This window comes from Vulpes lagopus, chromosome 23 (genome assembly GCF_018345385.1).
Source record: "Vulpes lagopus strain Blue_001 chromosome 23, ASM1834538v1, whole genome shotgun sequence".
Taxonomy (NCBI): Eukaryota; Metazoa; Chordata; class Mammalia; order Carnivora; family Canidae; genus Vulpes; species Vulpes lagopus.
The window spans coordinates 53,042,380-53,055,038 of NC_054846.1; the positions used below are offsets into that span (position 1 = coordinate 53,042,380).

A 12,659-nucleotide genomic window follows, 5' to 3' on the forward strand; every position below is an offset into this window, starting at 1 on the left:
TAAAATGTATACTTAATCATCCCCAATATTTGCCATTTTTGTTTGTTTTCAAAGGCTTTTACTTTTAGTACTTCCTCTGACCCTGTTGAAATCACCGATATAGACAATGTCTGTACTCACTGCAAATGAGGCCAGTGCAGCCAAGGAAGACTGGAGTCAGGAGCACTTGGCTTCTTATTTTCCTTGCTCCTTCTTCTCTTTGCTCGTCGCCTGTCCCGACTCCTCTTTTTCTTTTTATTTATTTGCATGCCATTTGATTAAAAATGGATTTGAATTGGCTTTGTAAGATAGTACGGAAAAGAGATAGAATTAAAATAGCCATGGATTTTTTAAAAAGCCAGGTAGACCAAATTGTGTGTAGAAGAAATGGTAAAAGGAGAACGAGAAGGAAAAAGTAAGTTCAGTGTGTCTAGGTGAGTTGTCCGAGAAGTAACAAACCACCTAGCCCAAGTTTTCTTTACATCAAGGGAAAATAGATGGTGACCTTGATCCCATTCTCAAGTGGTAAGCAGGACCCCAGCCCCGGCCCCCCTCCCTGCCCCCACGCTCACATTAGCCCTCAGATCTCCACGGAGACGCTTCCCAGCTATGATACAGGGTGGCATAGGGAGCCTGGAATCACATACAAAGAGTTTTCCTTTCCTCATCTTTCTTGCCTGAACCATGTTGGATTGATTGACATGTTTTTTTTGTTTGTTTGTTTTCTGGCCAGGGCAGGTAGTGCCAGAGAGAAGCTGCCTGAGTGGAGTACCTGAGTTCATTGTTTTTGTAAATAATGTGCCAAAGGGGGTGTTCTGAATTGGGCTTCCTCACTTGCTGCCCTGAACTGAGGTATCCCAGCTTCAGTCTTCCCCGGCCCCTCACACCCTGGCGCAGGACACGTAGGCACTTCAGTCCTCTGCTTCCATCTCCCTGGGAAGGGTTCCTGCAATGACTTCTGGTGGGTTCTCCGCTGCCCGGAACTCTGAACTGGACGGCAAACAGGAAAATCAAAGGTGACTCTCACTTCTTGCTCCCGATCCTGCAAACTGGAACTGGTCCTCAGCCACCTTTCCTCTTCTCGGTGCCCCTTGCCAGGCAGCGGAGCCCACAAGGAGACAGACCCCACTCTAAGTCCAAAAGAAATAGAGCACTCCATCCAGTGCTCCACACTCCCTGACACACACACACACACACACACACACACATGCACACACACACACACAGCCCAGACGCTTCTTTGTCAGGAATTCCAGGCACGGTGCAGTGAGACCGACATCCAGGAGAGTCCCACACCATCCCCCAGCTCCTCTCACACACACGCATGACAGGTGTGCGCCCGGCCTTGCATTAGGCACTTTATCCCCACGGACCTCCATCTTCTCAACACACAGTAGGATAGATCCTTACCTTACTGTCTTTGCGTGGTACTTACCATCCAAACCAGCTGACACACGTGGAGGCACCTGTAAGCTGAAGCAACCGGTAAATGGGAGGGGCCCCTTCTGTCTCCTAAATGCTTCCCTCTTCTTTCTCACCAAGTGTCCTACCCCTGGGCCAACAGATGGATAAAGAGAGAGGAAAGGACAAGCTGGTATCTGTCTGTCCCTGGTTCAGTCCTCAGTTACGTAACTCCGAGTAGGAAGTAAGAGATGCCAGAGGAGAAGGCCAGAGAGTGGAATGGCACCTTACATTTATTAAGCGCCGCTGGATGCCAGTTGCTCTGTGGTTGTTATCTCATTTAATCCTGACCACAACCCCAAAAGGTAATATGCAGCCCCATTCTTTAGATGAGGAAACCAAAGCTCACATTGTTTGAAGCGACTGACCAAACTGTCTGTGTACCCATGTCTGTCTGACCACATGCTGCTGCCAGTTGGAACAAGGGCCCTTCACAGAGAGGGCTCCTCGCATTCTTGCTGTTTCATCCTGAATCTTGCATGTGGCTGTGTAGGATGTATTCCAGTAAACCTCAGAAATAGCTACAGTAACAATGAACAGCCGTTTTAGTGGTTCTGGAAGATTGTAAATGAAAGCCTTTAGTTCAATATTCAGAAATGCCAGGATGATTTCTGAGATTGTTTTTAAAATCAAGCCACCTTTATGAGTGGCAACGTGATAAAATGGAAGGACCCACCAAATTCTCATTCTAGCTATGGGACTTTCAGTGGATCAAACCATTCTGTGCCTCAGATTGTTGTGCATAAAACGGGGATAATAACACTGGCTCTTTCCACCTTACTGTGTCTCGACGTGAGATGAGCTGCTAATATGTTGGTAAGTTTTTAAAGTGTTATACCAATTCAGGATATTACTGTGGTCACCTAGAAGATAAGACATTGTAAGCAGGGGATTTATGAGGGTAAAGCAAATACTAAACCCCTTGCGATAAGCTAGTTTTGCTTTCTAGTCTGCCTTCCAGATGTTTTGTTCAGTTATCTACGTACATCTCAACAAAAGCTGATTAACTCTCTCAGACATCAGTGTCTAACTGTTATTAATGCTCAAGCTGATCAAATTACAATGCCACAGATCCTACTTGTGCTGTTAATATTAGATTTTGGATTCCGGTCTATAATGAATGATTTTTCCTCCATGCATTGGAAAAATTGGTTAGCAGGGTTCATAAGAAAGTTTAATTAGCAGGCTGTTTGTGAAAATAGTGGTTGTGAGTCATCATTCAGAATGAACTAACATTTCTCAGTGCTGAATTTGTTCTTCTGTTCCCTGAGCAGCCACATAGGATCCTCGTGTTTGGGAAGCTGGTGTCTGCATGCTGCCCACTTGAACTGCCTGTGTAATAAACTAATGACAAAAACAGCACATTTTAAATCCCAGAGAGGAAGAGGAGGTGTGGGGTTTTTGTGTGTGTGTGTGTGTGTGTGTGTGTGTGTGTGTGTCTTCCCAGGGGATATCATGGACCTACTATAATCTGGAACTGTGCTGGGCAGCGTAGCCTGGTAATGGAGAGCTTGACTGCTTGCCTTAGTATCCCCACCTTACTAGTCACTAGCTGTTTGACAGACAAATTCTTACCCTCTCTGTGCCTCAGTTTTCTCATTTGTAAAATAGGGATATTGATAGGATTATTGCGAGCATCAGTACATATAAAACACTCAAAAACAGCACCTGGTGTACAGTAACATAATTCTTACAGCAGTTCTGTGAGGTGTAGGTATTATTAGCCCTATTTTCAGGTGAGGAAACAAGCTCAGAAAAGTTACATAACTTGTCCAAGGTCATACAAATTCTAAATGTCAGAGCAAAATTGAACCCAGTTTTGTTTGGCTCTATTTTCATCTGCAATACTATATTGGCTCCCAGGGTCATGAGCCTAGTCAGTTAAGCATAGATAATGTGCAGGTGTTTGTGTGTGCACGTATACATGTGTGCTCCTGCTTGGGAGTCCATACACCCACACACAATTGTATTTTGTTTTTCCTTTGGGTCTTTGGTTCTCTGAGTGAAACTCCTTGAGTGATTGCATGCTGACCACTGACACATAGTAAGCTAGAAATCAGACCTGGTACGACTTGTACCAACATGAAAATATGTCTTCAAAACGTCTGACCCCCTCCCCATCATGCATCTCCATCCTGTGTAGATTATCCCCGAAGCAAGTCTCTGTGATGTCTTCTGAGGAACAGAATCATAGGTTGTTACAGTGAAAAGAGACCTTAGAAGTTCTCTGGCTTGGTTTCCTTTTTTCTGTGGGCCCCTCTGGTATCTCAGGAACTCTAGCTCAGAGCACAGGCCCAGACCCCCCAGTTCAGGGTAATTATATCCTGAGGCAGTATTCGGTCCTGTTTCAAATAGGAATGTTCATTTGGGAATCTCATCTAAAAGTCTTTCCAAAAGAAGTTTAATAGGTAATATGTTTTTTTTAAAAGAGGTTTTGTGACCAAATGAGTTTGGGAAACAGAAGTGAACCAAGTTAAAAAGAGGTTTCTTTTTATCACTACTTCTTTGAGTCCGTGCTAATGTGCATTATAAATCTTAAAAGGAAGATATAATATGTAACCATCGCCTCAGAACCTTTTTTCCTCCAGCATTTTATGAACTATGGTTCTAAGCTAAGAGAGAGGGATGGAGCTCCATTAGGGATAAATTTGCAAGTAGAAGGGAACGAGGCAGTTTGGGGCAGTTCCTACCTGATGACCTCATTTCTTTTGTTAAGAAAGAGGTGAGGTCCTCTTTTGCATTTGGGTGGGCAAGTGGAGGCCTTGGTGTCCTAGAAAAGTCTTGCTAGCTCCCCGAGAGAAACTGAATATGGTGCCAGATGGATCCATCTCTTCAGCACCAACACAGCCCCATCACATATTAGGCATTTTTGTTGAAAGTCACCGAGTACTGAGCACGTCCTGGGCACTATTTAAATCATGGGTTCATTTGGTTCTCTGTCAGAGTGACATTTCATTTTCCATTGCCCAAAAGAGCTGAACCATAGAAGGTGTTTACATTTTGTGATTCTCACACACATTTCCGGGCATTCCTTCATTTTCACCTCTCCCAGGTACTTACTTGACTCAGAGTAATGAGGCTGGTCACACTTGCACGGTATAGCCATTCCCTGAGAAGCCCTTAGCTGTAAAAAAAAAAAAAGAAAAAAGAAAAAAAAAAAACTAAAGAAGATCGCTTCCCTCCCTGATTCCTACTCTGCAGACCCATTTCTGTGTGAGTCCTTTGTTCTTGGGTTTTTATTTCTTGATTTTGTCTTATTTCTTACCTGCAAGCTGAATGGTGATAAAAAGGGGAAATGTGCTATTCTTTCTTGTTTCTTTTCTTTTTCATGGATCTGGGGAATTTCTCTTTTAACATTTGTTGGAACCGAACATGGTTGTGAGCTTCCTGTCTGGTACTTTACTATCAGTGAACTCCTTGATGATAGGGACGGGGTACTCATCGCCGCATTTCACACAGCTCTTAGCGGTAAGTCCAAGGCCAGAGATCCGCAAGCTCTTATTTCAGAAATGACACACTGACAAAGATTCTCAGAGAAAGTCCTTCTCCAGCTCATATTTGACATCCTGACTTCTCTCTGCACAGACAAGTTATTTATCTCACCTCCTTCATCGAGAGCCATGAATTTTCTTTTACTTTGGATAGAGGCAGTTTTAATAGATTTATATTCAGTTAATATTTATGAAGCATCTACCGTGTGCTGGGCCCTCTCCCATAATTTATCTCACTTAATCTAAATCCCGACATGGTATCAGGAGCCTCCACACAGGCTTTATACAAATAGCGTGTGATGGGAGTTTTGGAAGCCTTGTCTTTAGTGTCAAACACAGCACTTCCTTTCACCCACAGACATTTCACCCACAGGCAGCCTCATTTTGCCCGAAGGCTAATTACAGTGTATGTAATTAGTACTACCCTGATAACTTTTTCTACCTCTTTTTCCTTTGTTGCTAGACCGTTGTCTAACATCGGCTGCATTTCTGGAATCACCTGTTGGTGTGCATCCATTCTGGGTGGCAAGCCTTGTCTGTCTGACATCAAGACCTTTTGTTTTATGTGAGAACAAGCCAACCAAAAATTAAGAATTCTGGTTCATTTCTGTGGGTAGCTGGGAGTTTGCCAAAATCCTCCTTTTTTTCTTTCAACCCTCGTTAAAAATATGTTTAAATGTTTGACTATTTTTTCCCTTCTGTAAGAATATTCTGTGCATAATTTAATTGAATGTTGCTTCGATTAAGAACCTTTCATTGCCCCAGGGTCATCAGTCTGAACACTTCTCTTTGTGTGATAGATGCTGAGGGTGAGGTGGTTGTCACTGAGGTTTCTATTATCCCTGGCACATTCTCTCTTTTTCCCTTTCAGCTTTTTTTTAAAACTAAGTACTTGATACTAGCTTTTTATCTTATGAATCGCCTTTCTTCCCTGAACAGACAGAAGAAAAATAGGGTTCAGATTAGTTTCATTTTGTCAGTTATTGAGGTTTATTATTGAAATATATATTTGAAGATCTCTCATTTGGAGCAACTTATTTTATAGGAGAAACCAAAAGAGGCTTTAAAAAAAAAACTCCTTTGAGAATTTGTTAGTTGGCTTTCTTTTTGGAATAATGTAGTTTTGTAACTGGTCCTTCCTGCTTTGGGGACTGCTGGAAATTGTTGTGTATAGTCTGTGCGTTTCCATGTGCCTCTCCCCAATAACAGAAGCTTTGTTTCACATTTACTTGAACAATTTGGTTGATACCATCTCTGAAATCAGGAAACTCTATCAAAAGCCTGTATGGACTTAGGAGCCAGATGGAGTTGTGTCCTGGGATCTGAGGCCTCTGGACATTAGTCTTCTGGATTATAAATGGTAGTGATAATGCCTACCTTATAGAATTGTTTTAGAGAGTAGATGAGATAAAAGACATAAAGGAGTCAGCTAAAAATGTTCTCATCAAAAATATGAGTAAGTAAATAAATAAATGTATGCATATATCAAATCATCGTAATGTATACTTTTAATATCTTATAATCTTATTTGTCACTTGTACCTCAATAAAGCTGAAAAAACCCCAAAGAACTCAGTACAGTGATTGGCACATGGTAAGCACTCAAAAAAATAACTATTTTTCTTTTTTTAGAGAGAGAGAGAGAGAGAGCATGAGAGCCAGTGGGTGGGGAGAGGGTAGGGCAAAGGGAGAAGGAGAGAGAGAATCTCAAGCAGGCTTCACATTCAGCAGGGAGCTGACACAGGACTCCATCTCATGACCCTGAGATTGTGACCTGAGCCGAAATCGAGTCAGATGCTTAACTGACTGAGCCACTCAAGATGCCCCCCAAATAACTATTTTTGTCCCTATTTATTCACTTGTTGAATTTGTTAACTTATTCAACTGTTCAACAGAGATTTATTGAAAGCCTACTATGTGCCAGACATTGGTCATACAAGATTAATAAGATCCATGTCCCTGCCCAGAAGGGCTTTAGGGTTCACTAAGAACTGCATTTCATTCAGCAAGCTTATATTGAATGCCTCCTGTGGGACAAGTGCTTTTTCCTCATTGCCATCTTGATGCCACATGATGAGTTCTCAGCTTCTGGGGAAATTACATCTACTTAGGAAGCCAGAATGTAGCCTCTGGAAATAACCTAGTACCAGTTCAGTGTAATTTTAAATACTTTGGGAATTCAAAATAAGGGAGGCTGAGTCTATCTCTTTCAATAGTGTTTGTTGTTGACAGAAAGCAGATACACTCAAAATTTCAGATGCCTAAATGATTCCTGAATATGCTCCAGAGGTCTAGGAAGATGTCATATATACATCTGAGCAGATTCAACTTGGAAGCGGTATTGACAGTTCAGGTTGATATCAACCATCAGCGGCCTCCTGGAAGTAATGGCTGTAAACTGAGTGGTAGGTCTGTCCCCTCGAGGAATGGATGCTCATGCTGTCCCCTCCTGCTGGAATGCCCTTCTCATCTATTGCCTGGCTATCTCCTATCAATCTTTTTGGATTAGTCTCAGAAAGCTCTCTCTCCTTCTAACTGTCGTAACACTGAACCATACTCTACTATCATTGATTCATAGGTCTGACTGTCCTACTAGACCATGAACCCCTCGCTTCTTCCTTGGTCCTCAGTTTTAGAGTTTATAGAACAGACTTGAAGATGACTGATACCAAAGTCCTTTCCAAGACTGTCATTCTATGATGTACCAGATCCAGCTTGGCAGGCACAACCAAGTTAAAAGGTGGGACTGGGATACTTTGAGGGTGTACATTGGAATTAAATGGAAAGAATGAGGACTTGGAGATAGTACTAGAAAACCAGGCTCTCTCAAAGTCTCAGGCACACTGTGCTATGCATGTCCAGCAGGTGTGTTTAGCATACAAATGAGCACATATTCAAGAAACCAGGACACAGCAAGTGCACAGGCTCTGGAATCGGACAGGTCTGGCTGCTACTCTGTGGCCAAATAAACTTGGGTGTCTTATTTCGACTTTCTGGGTCTCAGTTTCCCCTTCTATAAAACAGGGATAGAAATGCCTGCATCAGAGGTTGTGAAGATTTAAATAATGATATATGTAAAGTGTTTAGCTTGTAATAGGTGCTTAGTAATTATTCTCTATTCTTTTTGTTTCCTCAGTTAGAACTCAGGATAAACTGAAAGAAGTTGGGAGTATAGGATCTAAAATAAATATAATTTAGCTCTTTCCCTGCTGACACCAGGTAGCACAGAGGCAGAGGCTCAGGTGCACTCAAGATTTGCCCTCCCTGCCCCGCCCCCCAGTCGCCCACTGCCATGGCCAAGAAAGGCGTTGCTGATGGAGGTGTAATGGATGTTAATACTGCTTTACAAGAGGTGTTGAAGACTGCCCTCATCCATGATGGCCTGGTGTAAGGAATTCCCAAAGCTGCCACAGCCTTAGACGAGCACCGAGCCCATCTCTGTGTGCTTGCGTCCAACTGTGTTGAGCTTATATATGTCAATTTGGTGGAAGCCCTTTGTGCTGAGCACCAAATCAAACAAATTAAGGTTGATGGCAGCAAGAAAGTAGGGGGATGGGTAGGCCTCTGCAAAACTGACAGACAGGGAAAACCCCGTAAAATGGTTGGTTGCAGTTGTGTGGTAGTCGAGGACGGTGGTAAAGGATCTCAAGCCAAGGATGTCACCAAGGAATACTTCCTATGCAAGAAATGAACAAATAAAAAACCTGGTTTTTGTTCCTCAAATAAATAAATAAAATATAATTTAGAATCTTTGAACCATAGCATTAGAAGGCATCAGTACATCTTGCTGACCACTCCACATCCCCTGGTAAGACATTGACCTGGCCTGTTTGCATACTTCCAGTCATGGAGCCCTTACCACCTCACGAGGCAGCCACACCCTTATAAATCCCTACTAGAAAGTTCTTCCTTTTATCAAGGCAGAAGTCTACTCTACAACTTTCTTCTCCCTGGTCTTTGTTCTCTCCCTTGAGCACAACACGGCAGGCCTACCCCTCCCTGCTTTCCCATGACAGCCTTTCCAATATTAGGATTGGCTTTGAGCAGCAATAAAGTCTCCTTCAGACTAGAGACTGCAGGTCTGTCAGGTGTATCTCATGAGTTTGGTTCCTCTGAACATGGTAAGGCCCTGGGAAAAGAGTTTGCTGCTCTTTCTGGTTTCTTTCTGTTCAGTGTATGAGAGATTGAATGTGGTCAAGAGGATGTAACTATGTATGTGAAGAGATATTTATCCATTTACCCAACAGACATTTATCCAACAATGTCCTGGAGCCTTTGGTAGGTGCTGGGGTACGGAGATGAATAAAATACCATCTTGGCCTCAGGTTGCCCCCTGTCTAATGAGGAACAGAGTCACATCAAAAGATGGTTTCAGAAAGATTTTCACTTTATCTGCAAGATGGAGGAGAGGAGGCTGAGTTGTTTTCCTACATGTCTTATTCAAGAGCACCGTAGAAGTATTTTAAAGAAACCAGGGCTGCTCCTTTCTTCTTTTCATGCATTTATCAAGGACAGTGGTGTGCTGCCCTCATGTTCACTTGTGTCATTGCTCCAACATGCCACTCATGGTTCTGCCCCAGGGCCTTTGCATGTAAGATTTCCTCTGCCTGGGATGCCTTTCCCTCAGACCGGCTGCCTCTTTTCCCTCAGGTCTTTGCTGTCATGTCACCTTAGTCTTACTTAACCACTCTGTTAAAAAGTTGTAGCCTCATCCCCTACACTGTCTTCCCCCTTCTGTGCTTTATTTCCTCCCAAGAACTCACCATCATCTGACAAACTTTATATTTTATTTACCTTTCTCATCTTGCTCTGTCACCCCCAATCAGAATATAGATTGTGATGGCAGAAACCAAGTATTTTTGTTCTCTGCTATAATCTCAGCAAATGGAACTGTGTCTGGCACATAATAGGTGCTCAATAAATATTTGAGTGGTAAATGTATGCCGTGCTTGGATTTAGCCCTTAGGTTGGAAGCTGATCATCCCTTTATGGGAAAGCCATACCAAAATTCTACTGTTTCTTCATCTCTGAACCCAAATTCTCCCACCTCCAGGAAGCCTTCTGCACTGTGCTAAGTCAGAATCAGTCTCCATCTCCTCTCCGTTCCTGTATATAGTTTTTTGTTGTTGTTCCTGTGTATAGTTTTAAAAGAAATATCTCTGATATACTTATTATTTTTGCTTAACTAAAAGCAATTCTTTTTTTTTAAGATTTTATTTATTTATTCATGATAGACACACAGAGAGAGAGACAGAGACATAGGCTGAGGGAGAAGCAGGCTCTATGCAGGGAGCCCGACGTGGGACTCGATCCTGGGACTCGATCCTGGGACTCGATCCCGGGTCTCCAGGAGTTGGAGGGGAGTTGAGGGGAGTAGGCTCACTAAACCGCTGAGCCACCAGGGCTGCCCTAAAAGTAATTCTTGTATCCATCTTCCCTTCTGCATATTAAGTCCCCTGAAGTTAGGAACAACTTCTTGGTCATTTTGGGGCCCACTCAAGTATGTAGCTCATTGTAGGTGCCTGTTATGTATGGAATTTATGTGCCTGTTGCATATCGTGTGCTCCAATATAAGAGTAAAGCATCAAAAACATTCTCTACCTTTAAGAGGGCTGGGGGCCTTACTGAGGAGATAGCATTCTCATAGACGATTGTAGAAGGCAGTATTTAATGTGATGTGGGAGAAAAAAGACAAGGATCCACCATCTATTGAGCATCTATTATATGTCAGGCACTTTGCATATATTATCACTTTTAATCTTCCTAAAAAGTAACATTAGGTTCATTTTACAGATGAGATTACAGTAGCAGAAAGGAACAAAGTAGGAATGCAGAATTGGGGGAAGAAAAGAAATAATATATACAAAGAAGTTCTGAGAACTTTCATATTGGAGCTTCCCTTCCTTGTTACTATGGATTAGAATGTGTAGCTTTTTCAGAAACCAAGGTGTAGGGAGGTTAACTTAACTTAGTTAGCTAAGGCCACACAGCAATAAGCGGCAGCTGCATTTCTTATATTGTTACATTTCTGTATCAAATCCCCAGATGATGCCAACGATGCTGGTACAGGGGCCATCCTCCCAAGACTTTAAGCCATACTTAGTTTAAGGCGATTGTATAAACTACTAAAAGAAAATAAATTATCTGACTAGTTGTCTCTACTGCCCCTGAGCTTGCAGGAGAAAAGCCAGGACTCAGACTGCCTAACATTGTGTAAAGCCCACAGAGGTGGGCTGGGTGGGAACAGAGCCATGGGTGCAGAACCATGGGTGCTCCAGCATCTCAAAGGTCTCCCCAGTGCAGAGTGTGTGCATCCCCCTGAGTGCTTACTTAATGCTGAACATTGCTGTGCCTTTTCACAGAGGCCAGACCCCGTGGGGAGAAAAACATGGGCTGAGAAGTCATACAGACCTGGGCGTATTCAAATCCTAGCCATGGACCCTACTTGCTGGTTGTCTTTTGGCAGGATACTTAACATGTCTTAGCCCATTTTCCTTATCTGCAGGATGGGCCCAATGATACCCACTTTGCACATGATTAAACTAGGAAACATTAGTAGGGAGCTTAGCACTGTGCTTGGCACAAGATAGACCCTGTTAGTCTACATGTTAACATAGTTAATCCTCACGGTGATTCTTTGTGAAGATAAGGGATCATCCCTCTTTTTCCAGGTAAAGGAACAGGCTAATAAACCTTAAGTGACTAAACCAAAGTTACACAAGTAAGTTTACACACACACACACACACACACACACACACATACACATACAGAGGTATGTAGAGTGTGTGTGTGTGTAGTAGTAGCATCTGCATGTCTCTCTGATCCTGTTTAGGGTGTGTTCAGGTCAATTTTGAGGCATCTGACAACAGGGAAAGGCATCTCAGGACTGGCAGGGAGGGAGTCCTGGGATTTAGAGTTGGCTGTAGTTAACCCAGCATGTGGATTACCGCCATGCAGGTGATCTTAAAGTGACTGGGGATTTTATCATGTGCTTTGAGAACAGAATTTCAGCCTGAGCTAGGGGTTCTAACATTCAAAAAATTCCTTACTCAACTCAGAAGTTTTTATCAACAGCAGCTACCCATCTGGCTGCCCCCTTGGGGACTTTACAGTTGAGGGGAGTAGCTGTTAGGTTTCTGGAGAATGACGATTTTTGAAGAAAGAAAGAGCCAAGTGTGCAGGTTGGAGTGCAGAAATGCTGAGGTCCCTTCCAGCCAGCCCTGCAAAGTGGTGGCCTCTCTTGCTGCCATCAACCATGAGGATGTCACATTTGGGGTCCTGCTGTCATAACCCCCAGGACCCCAAAGACAAGGGAAAACAACTTCTATCCGGAATGACTGGGAAAACGAGGGGTTATAATCAGCTATGATGGTGATTCCTAGAGTTTGGATACAATAAAAATGCTTAGCACAAACTACTAAAGGTAATTTCGTTTTTCTTAGATGATTCAAAAAAGCATCAGAGGTATTTCAGGGCTTTGGAATAGTTGTCAGTGACATTTTAGTTCAAATGGAGTAACTGTGAGTATGGCAAAGGATACTGGATTTGGAGTCAAAAGATCTAAACCAAGGGTCAGCAAACTATGGCCCAAAGGCCAGGTTGAGCCCACTGCCTGTTTTTTCTAAATGTGTTTTGTTGGAATACATATAGCCTATGTATGGCTGCTTTCATGCTATAATGGCGAAGTTGTTATGGCAGAGACCAGAGGACCCACCAATCCTAAACTAC

General features: G+C 42.9%; 1 protein-coding gene and 1 pseudogene across 4 annotated transcripts in view; both read left to right on the forward strand.

Annotated features, from left to right (window-relative positions):
- The window catches only part of ELAVL4 (ELAV like RNA binding protein 4), an 86,776-nt gene that overhangs the window by 43,579 nt on the left and 30,538 nt on the right, over nt 1–12,659 (forward strand). The window lies entirely within an intron of this gene.
- On the forward strand, nt 8,223–8,621 carry LOC121480901 (annotated as a pseudogene).